Source organism: Anas platyrhynchos, chromosome 14, assembly GCF_047663525.1.
Source record: "Anas platyrhynchos isolate ZD024472 breed Pekin duck chromosome 14, IASCAAS_PekinDuck_T2T, whole genome shotgun sequence".
In the NCBI taxonomy this organism is placed as follows: Eukaryota; Metazoa; Chordata; class Aves; order Anseriformes; family Anatidae; genus Anas; species Anas platyrhynchos.
Window position 1 is genome coordinate 7,228,610 of NC_092600.1, and position 21,196 is coordinate 7,249,805.

The window sequence follows — 21,196 nt, forward strand, 5'->3', positions numbered from 1 at the left end:
CTGACTTAAATATACACCCTATAGCATTTGTCATCATCTAGTGTTAAAGCATATCCACCTCTAAAGGCTGCTTAAATTGGAAGAATTAACTGGTTGACTGCAAAGCAAGTCTGCTAATAATGCAACTTGCTAAAAGGGGAAGTGCTTCTGTTTATAGGGAAAAGCCCAGGTGTAGAGAGAATAAATACAGCTTTCTTGTCTCCACTTCTCTGCTGACTAGCATTGACTCGGTAACCTGGTGTCATCTCATTCTGCTCATCTCATTCTGCCCATCAGTAAAATGGGTATAAGACTAAAAGTAATAATATAGAGCAACCAGTGCCAAAAAATGACTTTTTCATGGTACTTTCCTTCTACAGAGTTGCTAAGATTGATACTAAAAACACGTGTTACTATATTTTATAATTCCTTGCTTAACTGTACTGAATTAACTGGCCACATGTATAGCCCTAATCTGTTGCAAATAAAAAGTAAAATGTGTTATCTTAAAACACTGTGAAGGCAAGCTGGCTGATAATCAGAAAATGAAAAAGATCTGATTACTCATTTGTTTGTAATTGCTGGTCCACACCCACAATTCATGTTTCTGGGCTGAGCTGAGGCCTTCAGAAGTAAAGTATATTAGAAAAACTTGTAGTTCAGTTTGTTGCTGTCAGGCTTTGTAAAATCACTTGCATGAACAGGTTTCAGAAATACTGTTTTATCCTTCAGTCTGGGAAAGATTTGCCTCATCAGCAAGGTGTTGCTATTTTAGCTGCCTACCTTTCTAATTGAATTTAAAATATAACAGAATCATCACTAGCACCACTGCAAACCTTTCTTAGTGTGCTTTGGATAATTTTGTCTTGCTGCTGCAGGGTTTTTTGTGTACTTTTGGGAATACCCAGGGAAAAATGCAAATTGTGACATAGAATTGCTTAGCTCTCCCCAACAACTGACAAGATCTAAGTACATTCTCTGCGTTTATCTCTGACTGCTTCTGATTTCAGTTGTTGTCGTGTGTTTAGATTGAAAATTGTTTTGTATAGATAGACCTGTAGTGTTAATATCCTGCTTTGATGATATTACTCTTTGGGAATATTAATGAGTGGCTTCTCTGTGCAGCACCTTTAAAACCTTCTACTGTTGGATTTTTATTTTTACTTTTAGTGGTGAAAGAGCACTGCTGAAGGCCCCTTGGGTAAACAGTGTTTAAAGTAGTCCGTGCATTTCAATTAGCAAAGAAATACATAGATAAGGATGAAACATTTGTTTTGCTCAGGTGAACCATGAGAGCATCAGTCCTTACAGATAGCTTAGTTTAACACCAGAGAGATTACATTTCTATCTCTTCGTTTAAATCTTAGAAATGCCTTTCTGATACAAGCAGTACAAATTAAGGCAAGAGAGAGGTGTCTTCTCTGCTGGAGGTTTAAAGTCCTTTTTGCTGCACAGCATTAAGGTGCCCTATACAGGAGGGGAAGAAAAAGCAGAACTAGGAAAAGAAAACTGCAGCATGGTCTGTGACACACAGCATATTTGTATGTTTTAATAATCAAAAATCAATTTTCTGTCTGAGCTTCAGGGTATTAGAAGATACTGCTTCTACAATGTACTTGGCATTCCCTGATCTCAGAGCTGAAACTGGTTTTTGCAGTTATATTGGTTTTAAGCTCAATGGAAAGTGGACAACTTTATAACATTCTTTTTCTCTGTAATGCACAAGTGAATTGTGCTCTAGGCGCCTCTCTGCAAACAGCCACACACGCTCCCGTCATGCAGAAAAAATGTATTTGAGATCAAAGAACTTCATCTTTGGAGGCTGGCACAGCTCCAGGTCAACCAGAGCAGAATCAGGAGTGTAAGTCTTCTCAGTGAGGTGGGTGGGTAATGAGAGGCATGGGATAACTGGATATTCAAAACTACCACCAGAAGCCGGACCTCTGGCACTCACACCTGCTATGTAGCCACAAGCTGCTCATTTGACCTTGCTTTTAGCTTATATAAAGTAGAGCTCCTACGGCATACAGTAAGTAGCTTTTGAGGCAATCGGTAAGCAAGGACTCTTTGAGGCAGGTTTGTTTTCTGAACTTCCATCAGTCTGGTTACTTGAGCTCTAAGCTAGGGCTATTATTGTTTCTCAGGAAGGGTAACTTAGAGATGGGAAGACATTTAGGCAATACATGGGTCTCAGAAAATGTGTTTTGCTGTAAATTATTTTCTTAGTTGCTGCGGTATTCTCCCTCTGCAGTCCTCTCTGAAAGTTAGGCTATGGAAATTGCTATGTTTGGAGATCAGCAAGGTTTGTTCTTAAAGAATATCAGGATGACAAGGAAGGTACTGCACATGCAGAGCTCCTCATAGGGTTCCATCTCATTTCCACGCTGTTTTCTAGTAACAAGGTAATTAGCTCAGGAACAGGGAAATATGCATGATTTGTTTGAGATCAGATGGTAGGGATACAAACTAATTGGAGGCACCAGAGGAGGTTCCCAGTAAGAAGGCTAAGTCATGGATGTTGCCATTTCCCCTTCCTTCTGTCTTTAAGTAGCAGCTGGACTTGCTCATGCTAAAACAGAGTGACTGACTGATAAAGATAATGGTGAGATTTTACTAAATGTTTGCCTGAGACCGTTGTCTGCACAGAAACTGTGCAGACATCTTGTAAAAAGATGGCTCTTAGGTTGGAAATAAAAGGAACCCATCACACCTTGCACAGCTCAGTGTGTAGGATCTGGTCTTAAAAGGTGACTGGTTTTGTGCAGTGACAGGCAGTGTATGGACTCAACACAGCCCATTGTTTTGCTTCAAGAGGAGGCTTAACATCCCACAAAACTTGACTGAGATCCTCTGATAGAATAAACTCATGTAGATTGACTGTGCGTTATAGCATTCAATGAAGCAAAACAGTTCCAAAAGGGATCATTTCCATGTGAATACAAGGTTGATTCAATTTCCAGACCTAAAACCCATATGGGAAAAGGACAGTGTCTCCTCTCAATGTATTGCAGTCTTTGGGCTGCTCTAATTAATTGTCTTCCTGCTTTGGGATATTCAGAGCAAGAAGGGCAGGCTGGCAGTCCAAACCATTAGGTCTGTGCCAGACAAGGATCCCGTGTGCTGGTGAGGCCTAGAGCTCTTCCCTCAGCACTCCCTCCTGGACTCATTGCTGTACTGATACCATCACAAAAATGTAAGCGTTTACAGGAAAGGCTTTGAAGAATGGTTGCCAGGACCATAGTCGTCATCATATGCAACTGGGTAGATTTGTTAAAGAAAACATAAGCTGGAAGAGCCTTCCACTTCCTAAGGAAAAGCTTTTTTTTTTTTTTTTTTTTTGTAGAAACTTTTGCCATTCACTGGTCATTCGTTATGGTCTTTTCAGAAATAAGTCAGTGCTGTCTCCAACCTAATTACTAGTGTAAAAGACAATTTATCACTTACCAAAGCTCTGATTGCTTTTTCAGCCTCACATGGCCTCTTGGTTGGTAGATGGAATTGTGTACAAGATTGGCATTTTTATTTTTTTAAGAGAAAGTTAAAGAAAGAAAGAAAAAGGTCAAAAATTCAACTCAATTCTATGCCTAAATGCCTTCCTAATGTTTTTAATTTTTTAAAAATATAATCTCATAGCTGTTCTCCTTTAGAAATCAGGCAAAGTAAATCTTATTTAAAAAGTTTATCTTTGGGTTCATATTTTTTAAAAGATATTGCCCCAGAGAGTGAGGATGCAGATTCCCATAGCCTGAAATGTGCAAGCATCAGCAGGAGAAATAGTTCATTTAAAAAATATCTGAGGCATACTTATTAATTAACACACAAAAAAAATATTTGGTGTGCAAAAATCTCTGGCTCTTTCTCATTTTCATTGCTGACTTCCTCTTCTTCTGGACTTTAGATGCAATTCTGAACAAGCCATCTTATGTTATATTTTTGCAGATTTAATAATCAGAAGAAAACAGGTCATATGTTTTGATAGAAACATTAAAGGGAAATGCTTAGACTGCTATAGCCATACTCAAATTTGATTATAGGGAATTAAGTTTCTTCAAAGCAAATGGTTTTCTTTTACTCCTCAGTATTTCTCATGTAATTAGCAAGTTGGTTATATTAACTTGGTTGACAGACGATATTACTGATATTATCAACTTCCACTTGTGTATACAGGGCTTTATTAATTTCTTGTTTGCTTATGAACTTCTTTGTCAACAACGGAATTGGTGGGTAAATGTGGACCATACGTGCCATAGTAATGTGTTGTTTGCTTTGCTTATCAGTAAATAACAAACTCTTGGCAAATAAAAAAGAGCAATGAGGGAGCAGGTGGGTCTTCGGGGGGTTTCTTTTGCCATTGTTGGCACTTTGTCATGTTGCTAAGTTACAGTAGCTTCTACTTTAGAGAGCAGAAGTTATTTTTAAAGTATAATGAACATCGTACCAGGGATTCCCAAAGCTGTTTGGGATGTGGCTGTAATACAGGGGGGATTGAGAATGCGTTCTGGAGGCCAACAGTGCAAAACACTGGTCTGGTACAAAACCACTCCTGGCTTCTGCATTACAATTACAAAGCCGTGCCCATTACTTATTTTTTATAAAATGCCTTAAAAATAGCAGACAATAACTAACAGGTGGATCCAATGGCACATGCCTGAGGCTCACAGAGTACAGGCTGAGCATGGTGGGTTTTCTGAGAACGTAGGAATGATCGTGACTACAAGGAAAACTTTCAAAGTAACAACTTCACAGAATACTCCCAGAACAGAAAATATTTCCTTAATGAAAACTTTTCTGAAGCACCAGAGGGGAATCTGAGTGTTTTTACTTCAGGTTCAACTGCTCTGGTAACCTTACAGAACTGCAGCTCTGACCTGAAAAATGGAATCAACATTTAAACTGTGGAAAACATGTGCAGATTTTAAACAATATTCCAGTTGGTGAGAGGAAAAACATCATTTTCATGCTGGTTAGAAGTTGTGCTCTACCATCTGTTGTTGGGCAGTGTAAACCCTTTGGAAGGGCTGGAGTTCAACGCCACTTGGCTTGAGGTGTAGCCTGCTCCTGGAGCTGAGGAGAGGAGTCCAGGGGGTCAGATGGTGGGCACATATGACTGAAAGCTGCTGGGAGACACGGGGGGATGGCCTGAGTCCAGGCAGATGAGCACAAGGTGGCTTAAAGCAGAAAATTGCTAAGTAATGTGCTTTGGCAGCGAGTTGTCTGTACAAGGCTTCTGACGAGCTGGGGAAGAAATTGTACAGGGCAGCGAGAGGGGAAGGGCTGCCTGGTGTAGGCCACAGCAGGGAACCGAAATCCAAAGGGAAGTACAGGAAACCAGTGCATCTACAAAAGATGGGGATTTCTGTCCTTTAGCTTCTCTTTTCTATCAGCTAACAGTTTCTAGGTGCAAAGACTAACTCAATACGCTACTTGCTAGAGTTCGGTGGTGTTGGTAGATCCCAGCACAGTGAGAGGTAGGACTTTGATAGTACGTTCTCTAGGCCTCAGTTCTTCTGTCTGAAGTTATTCTTTCACCCAGACTCTTCTATCTTCTTCTGCTGTTCAGATGAGTCCTGAAGAAGAGTATTTTATTTTTTATTTTTTACAGTTTATAAGGCTGTCTCAGCTTTACTTTTAATGAAGTCTGTAGGCTTCCTATCACTGCTAAAGATATTTCCATGGGGGTGTAGGGAATATTCTAGTCTATACGAGGGAAATGCTCTTCTCTGCTATTTGGGAATCTGATAAAAGGCTGCCAATGTTATTTCTGGGTTTTCTCCCAGGCTGAATTGTCTGTATTCTAGATTCTTATGTGAAACCTCAGAGACCCAGCTGGGGAGAAGCAGCAAGCCCCAGGACACCTGTCTAGGGGAAAAGCCAGAATAGCTGTAAAGATGACATTAGTGCTAAGCATTTCTTTTGCAGATGGTACAGGCAGAGACTGACTTGCACTCAAACTACCTGAGGCACTTCTCCCTTTGTGCCCCCAGGAGCCTGCTGGGATGTCTGATTCATCCTTGCAGGCTGAGACAGAACTGTCAGGCTCTGAAAAATGGATTTGAAAGGGGTTTCACTCATTGTCACAGCATGGCACTCCTCAGGACAGCTAGCCCTCTGCTGAAATCATAATAATTGTGCCTTGGCTTCTCAACAGAGGCTGTGCTGGATTTCCACCCTCCCCTGGGATGTGGGTTCCTTATGCATGACATGGCTTCAGAGACCTCCTTCGAATAGATGGAGTCAACAGGGGGTCTGCAGAAACAGGCTTTTGAAAGAGTTCAAGAATGTAATGGGGAGCAGGAAACTTTCCATATGGTTTAAAACCTCCCTCTGGAGTATGAGAGGATTATGTCTCTGCTCAAAATTTATAGGTAAGTCAGCAAACTGCAGAGTGAGGGTCTGGTCATGTCTTTGTCCTCAGCTCAATACTGCAGGGATATTACCAAGATGAGAGTGACAGACAGCAGTGGTGCTGCCATGAGTGAGCCACATGGAAAGTTTTTTGTTTGTTTGTTTGTTTTTGGCATAGAGCTGAGAAATTTTTGCAGGTCTGATCAGGGATATTTGTTAAATAGGAGCCATGGCTCCATATTCTCAGTGATTCAAGAGCAGTCCCAGCTCAGAGCCCACCACCTGTCCCCTGTTCCTGGCACTATCCCTCCAGGCAAGGCTGCAGTGGGTCAGTGCTGCGAAGTGGCTCCAGCAGCCAGCTGGAAAGCCATGAGTGGTGGGGAGGCAGTGCAAGAGGTTTAGTCACTGGTTTTCTTACCAAGGGAATTAGGGAGTACTGAAATCATTGAGAGGGTTTAAAAACTCATAAGAAGCATTATTTCCACATAGTGCAGAACAAAACTGTGGAGTTTGTTGCCCTGTGATTTGGTGGGGATAAAAAGTTTGGATGGCTTCCAAAACCCATTGGGAAACACTGCAGAAGGAAAATGCATTGACTAATAAGCACAGTGTTGCAGAATTTTCTGGGACTGGTGACTTCTCCCAGTTCCTAATCATAGAAAGATGAATTTAGTCCTTTTCTCTGTGCATCTGCAGCTGATGACTCTCAGATACTTGGTTAGACCCCAAGAGCACATAACCATTATGGCAGTTCCCATGTTTCTTCTGCTGGTTTTAAAGCCTGAAGCTATATGGATGGAGGTAATTTTGGACTCCTTTCAGTGTTTAGTCTCAGGCTAAAGAATGGCCAAGAATGATGAAAAAAGGAGGGGAAGCAAATGCGTGTAGGATTTATTACTTTCATTTGTTATGGGGGACAGTCTGGCATTGGGCAAGCCTTTTAATTCTACACTATGTTTGAAAATAACAGGCAGTATTTTCCTTTTGTATGAAAATGAAGTCTATACCAAAATATTTTATGATTGAAATAGTCACACATGATGGTGAGGAGAGCCACAAAGGCATTTCAGTAAGGTGGTGACTGGCCATATAAGACAAGGAACTGGTCCTGTTTATCCTTTCAGATCAACATGGTCTGCAGGCTCCTTCAAGCAGTAACAGTTTGTACAGATGCTTGGCTTGTCACAGATCCAAAGTAAAACACATTAGCCTCAACCTAATGAAAGAGGTTAAGATAAACAAATCTTCATATTTGTTGTGAGCTAAGAGTGTGCATATGAGCAGTTACTGCAGATCAACCAATGTGTGCTAGCTCATTACACTGCAATAGCTTGATCGTACTTCTGAGCCCTTGGGCTTCTGAGTTTACTGCAAGGATCTTTGTTTACTGCCAATCTCATACCTCCTCTTTGTTCTTCTGCAAGTACTTCCACTGGAAGTTTACACTCTTCTCTCTCATCACCTGTGATTCCTCTGACATTTGTTTGAAAGACACCTCAAATCCCAGAGGCAAGACATAGCAGCAAGTATATCTTGTTGTTGACCTTTTTGGGAACCTCCCAAGGAACAGCCCTGGAGCTGTTTCCTCTGAAGTACGCTGACCCGTTTATATCTGTGACAGACGCCTGGGAGGTGCCAAGACACAGGTTTCCTACCTTAGGAAGGAGCAAAGGTCTGTGCTCATTCAGCCCTATGGAGGGTTAATTATTGTTTTGCTTAAAAAAGCATTCAGCTGCCCTTAGGTATAGGAATTTATTTAAGCCTTATCTGCATAATTATCATGTTTATTGCTCAACACAGCTGGATGGATATGAAGAGTATGCAGTTTTTGATACACACTTTATGTCAGAACCATTACAAGGGAAAATGATCATCTCTTACAGCCCCTGCAAAGAGGCTGGCAGTAACAGTTAGTTTTCTGACTTTAAAAAACACATCCTAGGAACAAATTTATTGGGTATATTTACATATTTTTGATGCTAAAGCCTTTCCTCCCTTCATGGAAATGCGTTTTGTGGTGATGAACAGCCAGGATTTTGAAGGGTGATTGGTGACCCAAGTTGCTTGGCTTAACAGACTCAAACTGCAGAGAGGAGGGAACTGCATTCTATGAAAAGCATTCCCCTCTTTCAGGGACTCCTGTAATGCACCCAAACTCACCCATTGTCTTCAGAAATCTTAGCCAGTTCTAATCTCAGCACTGTGGAGATGTTTATCACAGAAGTTGTGGAGTTGCCAGAAAAAATATAAAAAGCATTGTAATCTATGATTTTTTAAAAAATCTTCTCGCAAAATGGCTGTTGCTCTATTTGAGAGCATAGCATGTTGTATCTTCTACAGGTGAACTTTGATGAGGTGATGGTGGGTATTTCTACGTATATGAGGGGATGTAAACGTCTGAATGGTTCAACTTTGATTCGTTCATTAGAGAGTGCTTACTATTTAAAAAATTCATACCACTGCAGTAGGCAGCATGCTGCAGTCTGAGGGCTTCCCGGGCTAGCCTGCATTGTACAGAAGCCTTGTAAGCACCTGCATCGCACAACCCTGGGGCAGCAGCTGCCTCACGCCAGTGTGACTGCCAGTGATCTGGAATAACACTTGAAATTGAATGAGATGCAAGCAAGGGCAGGGATCTCCGCTCTGTCATCAAGCCTCTAACAACCCCTTTTCTGTGAAAGGTGGGGATGGGGTGCTGATGTTATCAGATAATGTCTCATGCAACTGTGCTATGAAATAAGAATATAAAAAAACCCCAAAGTAGCATTTCAATTTCTATCATCTTCATCAGAGATATGAGAGCTATGTAATTTCAAATCTCGATTGCATGTGGTAGGAGTAGATACATCAGTCTGTTATTAGCTGGAGCGCTAGCTACTTCTGTTTTCTGTTTGTTTGTATGTTACACGAATGAATGTGGCTGGTGAGAAGATGGAGCTTTTGCACAGAAGTCAACAGTTAGAAGGGATGGAGGTGAACACCCATCGACTATGACTTTGCATCTCCTTTGCTCCACTAACCACTTTGTGTTCCACAGATGATAAAGTACCTATCGCCACTTTTCAGCAGGAGACATCTCTTCTCATACTGACATCCTGGCCCTACTCCTCAGTTACCCAGCTGTCGTCTCTTTGGGTCTGATCAATATCTCTAGTCAGACAAATTGCTTTTGACTTGCTTGCTCTGAAGAAAAGCATGCATGTAACTTCCAACTGCATGAGCGCTTATAGAAAGTTGTATTATTTCCACATGCAAGCATCACATGGGTCTCAGTTATAGCTTTGTCCCTACAAACTAGTGGTGTCATTATGGACTGATGACCACGGTAAAAAAATAACCATCAGATTAAAAGGCTGTGTAGCAGGAGATACTCCTTGAAACTCTTACATGTATATAAATCCCTTTGGCAGTGAAAAGAAATCCTGGGCAACAGCACAGAAACTGACTTGCTCTTCATCCTAAAGGCAGTGAAATCAGGGAGATGAAAATAGAAAGTATTTGATTATTGTTATCTCTCCAGAATGCTTTTCCAACTCAAAGACATTTCAGAACTGAGCATTTGTTTAATCTCCTTTCTCATTTTTGCTTTACAGGTTTGCAGATCAGAACAAAGTGCCAGGTGGGCCAAGGGATTGGTGTCAAAATCAGAAGCCTGAATCTGGTCTGTGAACTTCGGAGCATCTCAAGCTGAAGGATACAGTACTCTCAAGTGAAACGAGAAAGTAAGTGTTTAATTGCTCCTGGACACTGCCAGCTTCTGTTCATGGACAGATTAATTCACTGGGTTTGCACATGGAGAGCAGAGTGCTGTAGGCTTGCTGAACCACCCCATGTTCTCTGCAAAAGTGGCAAATGGGAAGTCTCATTAGTAGCTTATATATTTGACATCAAATTTTAACAAGGTCTGCAAGTACTTCACTAGGCCTATCATTTGAAGATTTTTCTGATTTTTTTTCCATCCATTTTTTCTTCTTTTCCTTCTTTATCTTAATTTGAACCTTAAACTTGCTTGCTGTTATGATTCCAAAGTTTCAGTAAGGGAAGTAGGCGAGGTGCTTCCAATCCTCATTGCAAATCAAGCTTAAATAAGAAGAAATGAGAAGTAATGGTATATTCCCAATTAAGACACTTCACTCAATATCTAACAGAACTATTGTTCTAGATTACTCATTAAATTAACAACGCTGAACTTTTGAGATGTTGATTAGCTTAAAAGAGTCTCCAGTTTCTTAAAACTTCTTTTTCTCTGCTGTGGCTACGCTGCTGCATTTACTCACCGTGAATTAAACAACCCTTCCTACAGGTGATCTGCACTGAGGCTTGGCCATTTTCCTTGTTGAATAGTACCTTAATACAAATGGGGTCTCATTGGAGTGAAAGAAATCCCAGGGAGGAAAGCAGAGGAGCCTCTCCTTAGCTTGCTTTTATTTCAATTCTTGATGTGCAGTTTGCAGGGTGCGTTCTGTGTTGTCTGAGGCTCTCTATTACAAGCTTTTCATGTCAGGGACAGTTATTGCATTGAGTGCCCTACATGGGAGACTCGATGGAAGCTTGTTGTTTGAACTTCTCATACTCCAGACTTTGGTTATAGGGACTGGAATTCCTTGTGAGAAAGTCATGGAGCTGTGTGAAAGTAGGGGAAAACTGGTTTTATTTTGTGTAGAGTAAAAGATAAATATGGAAGATTGGAAGAATGAAGCTCATAAAAGTTTCACATAGTCAATGAAAAGTGTGGTTTCCTGGGGAATATTGCAGGATAAATTTGAGATACTTAAGGCCTGCTCCTCACTAACTACATCACAAATAGATCTTCCTTTTTCCGTTTAAAGCCTATCCCTACAATCCTCTGACAACTTGCATTACATTCAGCAAGGCCATGTAGTATTACATCATGTCATGTCTTTTTTTTTCTTCACTGCCTGGTACTAACAGGAGGTGACATTACACGAGTGAGCTAATGTAGCTAAAGTAGTTGTGATGGTGTGGGCTATCAGCTGAACTGAAGTCAAGAGGATGAAAAGACTAAAAGAAAAAAGTATTTTCTCTGGAAAGTGCACTAAGTTTACAAACATGCACAAGACTCCAGGTTCAAAGTAGATGTTGCTGAATTATTGGCTGAGATTTCTATTTTTTTTTTTTTTTTGGGGGGGGGGTAATTTAATGCAAATTATTTCTGGCTTTTCAGGATTTATTATCTGGAAGTATTTTACAACAGCTTATAGAGTGTTCTTTGTATTCGATTTACTTTTTTTTTTTTTGTGGCAGTTAGTCACTGAAGGCATATGTTATCATTTCTGAACCTTGGTAAGCTAAAAATGAACAATAAATAAACATGGGATTCAGGGATGTTTTTTGTTAATTGCAGGCTTCCTCTTAAGGAAATACTTATGACCTGTGGTGGTTGAATCTAACAGAAAAAGGCCCTCAGGAAGAATTTGTTGATGCTGTTATCAAAAATATCTTGAAATCTTTTTGTGTTAATTCCAACAGCTTTCAGGGGAGACAGCAGCACAACTGGTTCTTCAGAGTAGCAATCTATTAACTTTTCTTTCAGGAACAATCTCTCCCCATGCCATTATTCACACAACTGCAGCTGCAGCCAGCCCTGAGCAGTGGGGGCTCTCTCTGATGCCAGAGGTTTGTGCTCAGTCTGATTGATGCTAACTTGCACTTCTGTGTTGTGTATCAAGTCTCATTCCAGATTAGCTGAGTCCAGCTAGTGATGGTACTCATTTAACATTTAAGTCTGCTTGATTCAAACAGAGAACAGAACCTGACTATCCCCTTGGCTGGGCAGTGTGTTGGGCTATGTTACATCCCTCTTGGATTAAGGAACAATTATTTATATTAAATTAGGAAGACAAAAAACAAAGCAAAACAAACCTATTAGGAGTTAGAGGTATATGTGCAATGACATAGTGTAAATCTCATAGCACATTGGAATGGAGTGCTGATCTGGGAAAACAACTTTTGGCTATTTTGGAGTGGCTGAATCTGTCTGATTTGACCACAGACTGACTTTCCTAAGGGCTTGTCTAAGCTGATATATTTCCAAGAAATTTTGGATCACAAAGTCTTCTAATTAAAGCCCATGGTCTTCTTATATTGAGAAATAAATTCCTTAGATCTTCCATTATTCTGGATTCTTATTGCTTTTTTTTTTGTACTCCTCCAATGAGGCACTGCTACACAGAGAACACCTCTAATTTCAAACATCTCACTCCCTGTTAGTTAATGTGTTCCTGATAAAAGAATGCAGAGGAAGGCAACAAAATAGTTATGAGCCCAAATAATTATACAGAAATTTTAGGATCATACAGTGTGGTGTATGAGTAAAGAATCACCGGGGAGGCAAGAATTATTTGCAGATAGCAAGTGTAATGGAGAAGTGAAGTCATGAAATAAAAGAAAACTTGGATCAACTATCAGCCAAACTTCTGACAGAGAGATGTATTGTGTTATGAAATGGTCTCCCGGGGCATGTGGCAGTAGTTCAGTGTCTGGCACGTTTAAAACTAGACCAGACAAGACACTGAAAAATGTATAATAAAGAACACTCCCACAGCAGCCAAAGATGAATAGGAAGACCCAAGTGGTTGCTACGAATTTCAAGATCCCATGTTATCACTACACATATGCAGAGCCTAGGAAAAGAGATTTTTCTGCATTCATGCAATGTTATGAGGTTTAGCGATGTCATCTGTAGTAACCATGTCTTGGCTGAGATGAGAAGTGAGAATTCCGGTAAGCTTAATTTTCTTAAGATAGTATTAAAAATATATATATTTTCCTTATTAGTATTCTTAAAATTGTCTCAAAAAAAGGGGGGGGGGGGGGTCAAATGAAAGAGCACTTCATATCTGCTTTCCTCTTAAGACTGAGAATAAGGGATAAGCAGTAAGGAAAAAAAAAATTAAAAACCAAACTGCATTGTGTCTAATGGATAATACAACCAGAGCCTGGGGATGTATTGTCTGTCTGAAGCTCAGCAGAATTTACATTTATAAAGTAGCAACAACACCAAAAAGTGCTAAGTAATAATTGCAACCATCCAACCAAAAATAAGAAACTTTCAAAAATTTGAAACTTTCTTTTAAAAAATAAATTAGAGCTAAGCTAGAAAACTCCAAAAGTTCTTGCTTTATTTCTCAAACATCAGGGTGAGCACTCAGTGCTTTGCTAAAGCAGATGCTTGTTTTGTCAATAAACTAAAGAAACGTTCAGTGCTTTTGTGGGTTTTTGAGTTGTTTATCTCTGAGGATGAGGTGCTGAGCATCACCTTGCTCTGAGCAGGGATCTCATGTGGTGCTTGGGGCATAGAGGTGCGGAGCTGGGAACAGCCGCGTGTGTTGGCTCTGGTGGATGAAACGCTTCAGGGAGGAAATGGAGAACAGCAAAGTACAGCACTGTGTGAGTCTTTAAGATGTTGGAATAAGTGACTCCTTGGGAAACTGCTAAACTCGACCTTCAGCTTTCGTTTTTTTCCACCACCTCCCTCCTGAAAGAGGACTTGCTAGGCTGTATGGCTTGTGACATATGAGAGACCTGAGTGACTCGCCCAAGGCTGCGCTGAGTTTACAGCTTCGACAGGATGTAAACCCTGACCTTGTGTCTCGCTTTGTCTGCTTGGACTCTGATCTAGTGGTTGGAGCTTGCTGAACCTGAGGTCAGTGGTAAATATCTCTTGATGTGCAGAGTGGCACAACGAAAATGGCTTGCTCCAGACTCACCCTGGAGCAGGAACCCAGCTGTTACTGTGAGCTGCAATCCTTCCCCACTGCTGCTGCAGCACTGCTGTGAGCATCACATGGTCCTGGTGTGGAGAGCTGCAATGTTGCTCCATGCTGTGGCCAGGTGCAGGCAGCAGCAGTGGCACTCCAAGTACTGGTGGGTAGCTGTGTTCCTGCTGCGACCTACAGCCCCCTCCTCTGCTCCCCAAGGCTCTTCTCAGATGCCTTGCTCCAAATTCCCTCGTGCCTCTGGCTCCTTTTTCCTCCCTCCCCTGCCCTCTCTAATCCTGTCTCAGAATAAAATCTACACAAGGCATTAAAGCTCTTACTGAGGAGCTTTATAGTTCCTCTCTCCATCAGCCAACATTTTGGTGGTTCATTTCTGGCTTCAGGATCATTAAAACAGACCAGGATATGTCTTTTTTTTCCCCCACCCAAGCCAGTGGTGAGTTCATGTTGTCCCACTTGAAGGGAATGTCTCCAGCTCCTTTTGAGGAAGGCAAGATCTGAGAAGGGCTTGATGAGCTCAGATTGCACATCGGGTGTTTGCTGGTCCCAGTCTGCTTCTACACCGATTAGACACGGCTGCCACTCTCATGGCTGATGCATAATTTCAGGCAAGGGCGTTTGAATAAGTATACTGTTCTGCTGAATTTAAATGCTCTGACTTAACCTTATTTTAACCTTTGCATGACTGTGGAGGGCTGTTGGTTTGAAGAGATCCCAAGGGTGTGTTAAAACAGTCCATGTGGGAGAGTTCATTTTATAAACATAAACTGTGCAGACAGTTTGCTAGGAAACTACGTAAATTATTTAGCAATAAACAGCACTTGCAATTTTAGGAGAGTGCTGCAGATTGATCAGCTGACTTCAGAAAGGTCAGCAGCCGTGACTTAATTGCTCAAGGGCCTGCACTAATGATCTCCCCAGTGCACCCAGTTCTGCAGCACGTGTCCAGGCAGGGAGCAGGAGCAGCATCTTCCAGAAGCAGGTGTGCTGATGCTGTTAGAACAAGTTATATAAGGTTTGGTTTTCAAACTTCACCACCCAACAGCCCTCAAGCTGCCATTTAAATCTAAAAAACCCCTCCAACAGCTCTTGTGTGGGCCCTATAAAGCACAAGTCTGGGCAGTAGAGAACACTTCTTTAGAAACTGTCTTTGATTTTTCTTTGTTCCCTCCTTTTTCACCTTTTTCCCTGGTATTCTCTGGCTTGATGGTATAATCCTGATTTCATCCCAGAGTAGGCAATTTGCACCTGTTCTTTTCTTACCAGCCTTTTATTATGTTTTGACAAAAAACACCAATTATGGGCACAATTATTTGCATTGCAGATGGGACTTGTGTGACCCTCTAAATCTCATGTGCACAGTTCTATTAAATTTCTGTTTTAGTTACATGTTTCCCAGGGCTCACACTGGTGGCACTAGCTTGAGAGTGGTGAAGCTCCAGTCTTCTGGAATTTTGAAGGGCTTTAGGCAAACAAGCATGGCTCTCACCATGCTAAGCTCTGAATTTTGAGAGATGATCATTAGGAAGTGCTAGGCTCTTGAAGAGGCTGTACGATTCAGTAATTTTGGAAGTCGTTACTTGGCCGTTTCCACACCGCTGACTTGCAAATTTGTTTTTTGCTGAGTGGTGAGTTTTGATTTTGCCAAGTTGTGACCTACAAAATTAAAGAGTTGTGCAGTCACAACTTGCTGAGAGCTGGAGATATGCGAGGTGCTTGTGTTCCTGTGAGACAGCAATGAAGTATTTCTGTTGAAGCTCTTAAACTCGCTTCCAAATCAGGTCTCAGCTTAATTGTTACGTTAACAAAAAGACATAGAACAATATATTCTTTATTATTATTATTATTATTATTATTTTCCCTCCAGGAGGAGCTGTCTTAACTCTTCTAAGGAGAGTAGTTCTTGCTGGAGATCTCTGTTGTCAGCAGCTAATGAGAGAGGAAATACATTGATTCCAATGGATGCCACGTTGTGCTGGGCTTTATAGGAGTCTGTATTTTTCATGCTTTTAGTCTTTTTTTTTTCTTTTTTTTGTATGTAGCAACCTAAGTATTAGACCACTTGCCTTTCAAGGTGAATGATAATGCTGAGGCCTTCTGACAAGGCAATGATAATGCAAACAAATCTTTAACGTTGTTCCAGAATTTCCCTTGAAAAGATCCATTTTAAGAGCACAGGTGAGCAGGGAGCATCCAGGGCTAAAGAGCATTGAAGTTCATAAATGGTCCTGATGTCAGCCAAATGAAGTGGATCATCCAATTATTTTCAATTACAATTCCAATCCTTTCTTTAATGTTTTTCTATGCTGATATCTGTGTTGGTAATGCAGCCAGCTCTGGCTTTATGATCCCCCTTGTTTCAACGTGCTGTGCTTAATTACTTTGCCTCCATAACAAACAGACATTCTGAACAATTAGACAATAATATGAAAGCAGGATAGGAAAATAGTTCAAGATACTTTCATTTTAATTATGCTGATAGTGCACCCCATGGTTTTGAATCAATGCTGGAATAATGTTCTTTTGATAGTCTTCAATATCTTTAAACGAGACCTAATAAATTTGTATTTTTATGTGAAATTTAGAAGGAAAAATTCCATTTTGTTGATTTTATTTTCAATTGAAAATAACTCCTGTGATTTGTACACTTTTGTTCTAATTGGATGTCCACCCCCGTTGAATGAATCACTTAAACACCGTAATTACTATACCAGAAGGGAAAATACTTTGAGCATATATTTAGTGCTTTCCTGAGTTACTGCCCTGTTGCAGAAAACAGCCCTTTTGCATTTCAGAAGTTGGTGAAATTTAACTTAGTTGTTTTTTTCTATAAACAATTTCAAATTGCTGTGCATAATTTTTTGTAACGTACAAGCTGACCGTAAGCAGGGTAGATTCAGATAGTGTGAAGGAAGAGTGGTGTCAGAAAATGAACGTCAACCTGCTTTTTTTCATGCAAAATGAATGAGGATAATTTTGGAAGGGTTGCTTATGAGCCATGCTGACACTGACACACAACTTTGTGTTGTGCTATGTATCCACGTGTGCACATTTAGATCCTTAAATCTTCTTTACCAATGTCACAATAATAAAACAAATAGCACTCAAACAGCCAGTTTTCCAGGATGACATGGGAAGATAACAAATTGGTTCATTTAGTATTATTATTGGTTCCTGTTAATAGAATTGACCTAGAATTGCTATAAATTTAAGCTATGAATCTATGAAATCTGACAGGTCTCCTAATATAAACAAATGTTTAAGGCATTTGGGAAACCTATGTCACCTGCACCTGCAGTATTTATTTTATTTTATTGTTTAAAAAAAGTAAGAAAAATATCAGTATGGCATTTGAAAGCTCAGAGGATGTGATGAGAAATCCGTTTCTTTTGCTGGAAAATGTTTAAGGTATTTAAGGAGATACCTGAGTGTGCTGTGTTTTGTTTCTAATGAACTCAGTAAGAGTCATGCCGGGATACTGCTAAGCTAAGGTTCATTTCACACATCTTACACTTCCAGTCTCTCAGGGAAGTGTCTGGAATTCTCCATTGTTTCTCTGTCCGAATTCAACTTTGCAAGATTCAGCACCCCTAGTCACGGTGTATAAAACTGAGGGCAGAATCTGTCTTCAGAGGCCTTGGATCATGATGAGCACTCTTGGGAACAGTTGGTTTGTGAAGGGTTTTGTGCTGGTAAGTCTGGTTCTGAAAGCTCCAATTTAAATTTGCACAGCAATGTAGGAAAAGAAAAAAAAAGGCCCAAAAAAGCTCTCAGTGCCTATGGGATGCAGTGTGGTTGGCCAGGTTTGAGCTCATGTGCAGCATCTCCACCAAGCCCTTTGGGTCTCTCTGCTGGCTGCTTATGCAAGTGTGATTGCAGTCCTTATGAGCGATATATCGGTTTGCCTAAGGAACCAGAAGAATGACTTTTAGTGGGTTCAAATTATTACAAAATGGGTGTGACTTTAAGAGTAAAAGAAAAAATTCTTTGCTTATTGGGTGATTAGTACTTTGAAACTTTTCCTCATCTGAGTTTCTGAATGAACTCATGTTCACACACTTGTGGTGCCCCTTAGAGTAAGACAGCTCTCTTGTCATTGTTTTAGATTGTACAACTTTTTTGCATTCTTTTTTTAAATAGTTTCAGCAGAGGGTTTGTAACCAGATGATCAATGTTAGAGTGTGTGTATATGTATGTGCAGGGTACAAGCTCAATTTGAGATTTTTATAAGCAAGTGAATGGTACAGCCTTTGAAAAAGTCTCATGAGAGTATGCGACGTTGGATCTCAGATAAAGAAGGCTCCAAAATTATTGCTAATTGCTGGTTACGCACACTGAAACACTCACTTTGCTAGATCAGACTAAACCAACAAGATTATTTTTATTGCTGCTCCGCATAATGGTTTGAACTCAGTTCTCCAAAATTGAGTGTAACAACACTAGTGCCTAGATGGATATAGCATGTAAAATGATTTTACAAACATTAATGTATTATGCTAACCTTTGTACCATTTGGTGTACAACTGAATGTAGATTCCAGAAATTTAAACAATAGTGTTCCTGCTATAATCTCTAGACTGACTTCTCAACTGTTCACTTTGCCCATAGGATGCCTTGAGCAAAACTTTTGGAAGAAAAATTAAAGATCTGCTTGATTTACAGTGATCAGATAGACAAGTACTTTTACTTTCCAGACCGAAAGCTGTTTTCTGTTAAGCAGCAGATATAGCTGTCAGTGGGGAAAATTATTTGATATTGCTTGAGTTTCTCAACCACAGCATAAGCAAAGTGCTTTCTGTAATATGGAACATTTATGGATAATATTTGTAGAATAATTGACATGCAATCACTGCTTCACTGCCAAAGATTTTAGTTGTTATGAATCTTGCAGTAAAAATCCTATCGGGGGCAGTGTGATGAAAACATCCAGAAGCATTTGGGAAAATGATGTGAGGTCAGTTGGTTTGATTTGACTTGATGGGGGCATTCAGTATGCTGCACTGCCTGGTACTGAGAGAGTTTTCAATCCAGTTTGAAATAGGAAGCCTTTCAGACAAAAAATTAGTGTGAAGCTGGAATTAAATTACCAGTACTCTCGGTTATCTGGAAAGAAGCAAGAACCTGTTGTAATTTGGGTCACTGTCTGTTGTGATCTTCCAGAAAAGGAATGTGAAATCCAAATCATTATGTTTTTTTTTTTTTTTCTGCATAGTTTATTTTTGATAAGCTTTCTTCTCCTTTTCTTGAGTAAGAAAAATCCTTTTCTTTTTACTCATGAAAAACAGATTCTTGATGGCAAATCCAACTGAACTTTTCTTTGATTTATTTTCTGTCTAATAGTAGACAAATTTTGTTTAACCTAAATCCAATGTCTAATATATTTTGATTTTTCTTACCTAATGTGGAACAATGGCTAAATACAATTGTATTTAATTTTAATTTTGAGATTTTGTTGCTTTCTTAGGCAGCAAACTCTTTGCCATGGAAGATCAGTGATCTGTCCATGCAGGATACCCTTCATCCATAATTTTAAGCATGTGAAGTCTAACTTCTTTGACCACTTTCATCTGAAAAAAAGTTAGAAAAGGGTTCTCTTGTCAGTTTCCTCTATGACTTTTAGAAAGTTGAGCCGGGGTGTGGTTTGCCTGCTGTTCTGCAAGCCATGCACTTTCCCCATTCTCTTGTGCTGAGTCACCAAAAAGGATCTCATCATGTAGCTTTTGCTGTCTACATTACCGAGCTACACGGTAGTCAGTGTTTTACTCCTTAAACTGAGCTGTCAGAGTAGCAAGCTGATTGTTTCTCATTAAGGTTCTGCAAAATGTTCAGCTGTGTTTGGAGGAATTTGCTGCGCGGTGACTGCAACTTTCCCTGACCTTTCGTTTAATTTATTTGTTTTTCTTCCACCAAGGTTCTCAAAGTCAGCAAAAGAAATATTCTTACTGGGCTGAATAACCTGAGGAAGTGCCTCACTTAAACAAGAGCGTAAGTTAGGTGAGGGACTTCTAAAACAGAAGAAATACAGTGAAGGTAAAGCAGTCATGCAGTAAAGACTTCCTTGTGAGTAGTGAACCAGGGTGTTTCAGACTGGCTTCTGTGGCAAGGAGTTGGCCTTACCGTGTCATCACATTCAGTGCTCAGCCAAGGCTGAAGTGCTCAAGAAGGTCTGGTCTTCCTTCCAGCAGAGGGGACTTCAGGGTCATGGAGGAGCAAAACCTAAATGCTTATATTTCCTTTTTTTTTTTTTTTTCTTTTGTCCTTTGAAAGTGAATGTTCTATCTGTTGCTTTAATATCTTCAGTTCCTTTGCAAAGGTCTTATGCCCAGAGAAAGCATTGCTTTGGGTACACTGTGACTCTGTTTCTCATGGTGTGATGTGGAGCTATCCCGTGTGATGTGTTTTGGAATTCCAGTCTGAATGTGAAGTCATAAAGGAAGCTGACAATGGATCCCGTTTTCTTACTGTTTTCATCTGAAAGTGGTCAAAAGTTGGACTACATGTGCAAATTTTGGGGCTGGATTTTGGATACTCATTCACTCTCTTAGATTGGCTATGTACATGCACCATGTGTTCATTGAGATCTGATAGTATGCCCACTGAGCCTTTATTTTTTTATTTATTTTTATTATTTATTCCCTTTTCTCTTGATGTGCTTGAGAAATTTCCCTTCTCAAAGAGAGCTATTGGAGAGTCTTGTTCCCCAATGACCTGTGGATGTTCCTATTGCTATTATTTTCCTTCAGAAATGTTGTTTCTGAAGCCTTATAATCTAGTGTCCAACCTTGCCCAGGAATTAGAAAGATCAATTCTTGTATTAATGGTGATGGTTCTGCTATAAGCTGATTTTGTTCCCTTAACCTTGGTAGAATTCCAGTGGGGATTTGTCTCTTATATTTGGGGCAACTGCTTGCTTTTACTCTTCACTGATCTATTTTTCCTATCAGTATTTGCCACGCTTCAGCAATGTTATATTTGTTCTTTCCGCAGAACACCAAGTTCTGTTTTGAAATGTATGTATTTTATGCTCCACTAAGGTAGGGAACGGATTTCCTCTTGTTATATCGCAGGGATCTATACAAATATCCTCTCCCTGGCACTTGGAGGAATCTGATAGCTTAAGCACTTCATTAGCA

At 40.2% G+C, this 21,196-nt stretch overlaps 1 protein-coding gene across 3 annotated transcripts in view; it reads left to right on the plus strand.

Moving 5' to 3' along the window:
- Nucleotides 1-21,196, plus strand: part of SGCD (sarcoglycan delta) — a 543,191-nt gene that overhangs the window by 81,763 nt on the left and 440,232 nt on the right. For all 3 annotated transcript variants that reach the window (XM_072023537.1, XM_072023529.1, XM_072023522.1), the window contains exon 2: nucleotides 9,918-10,046. The gene's annotated coding sequence lies outside the window, so the exon portion shown is untranslated. The remainder of the gene's footprint in view (nucleotides 1-9,917; nucleotides 10,047-21,196) is intronic.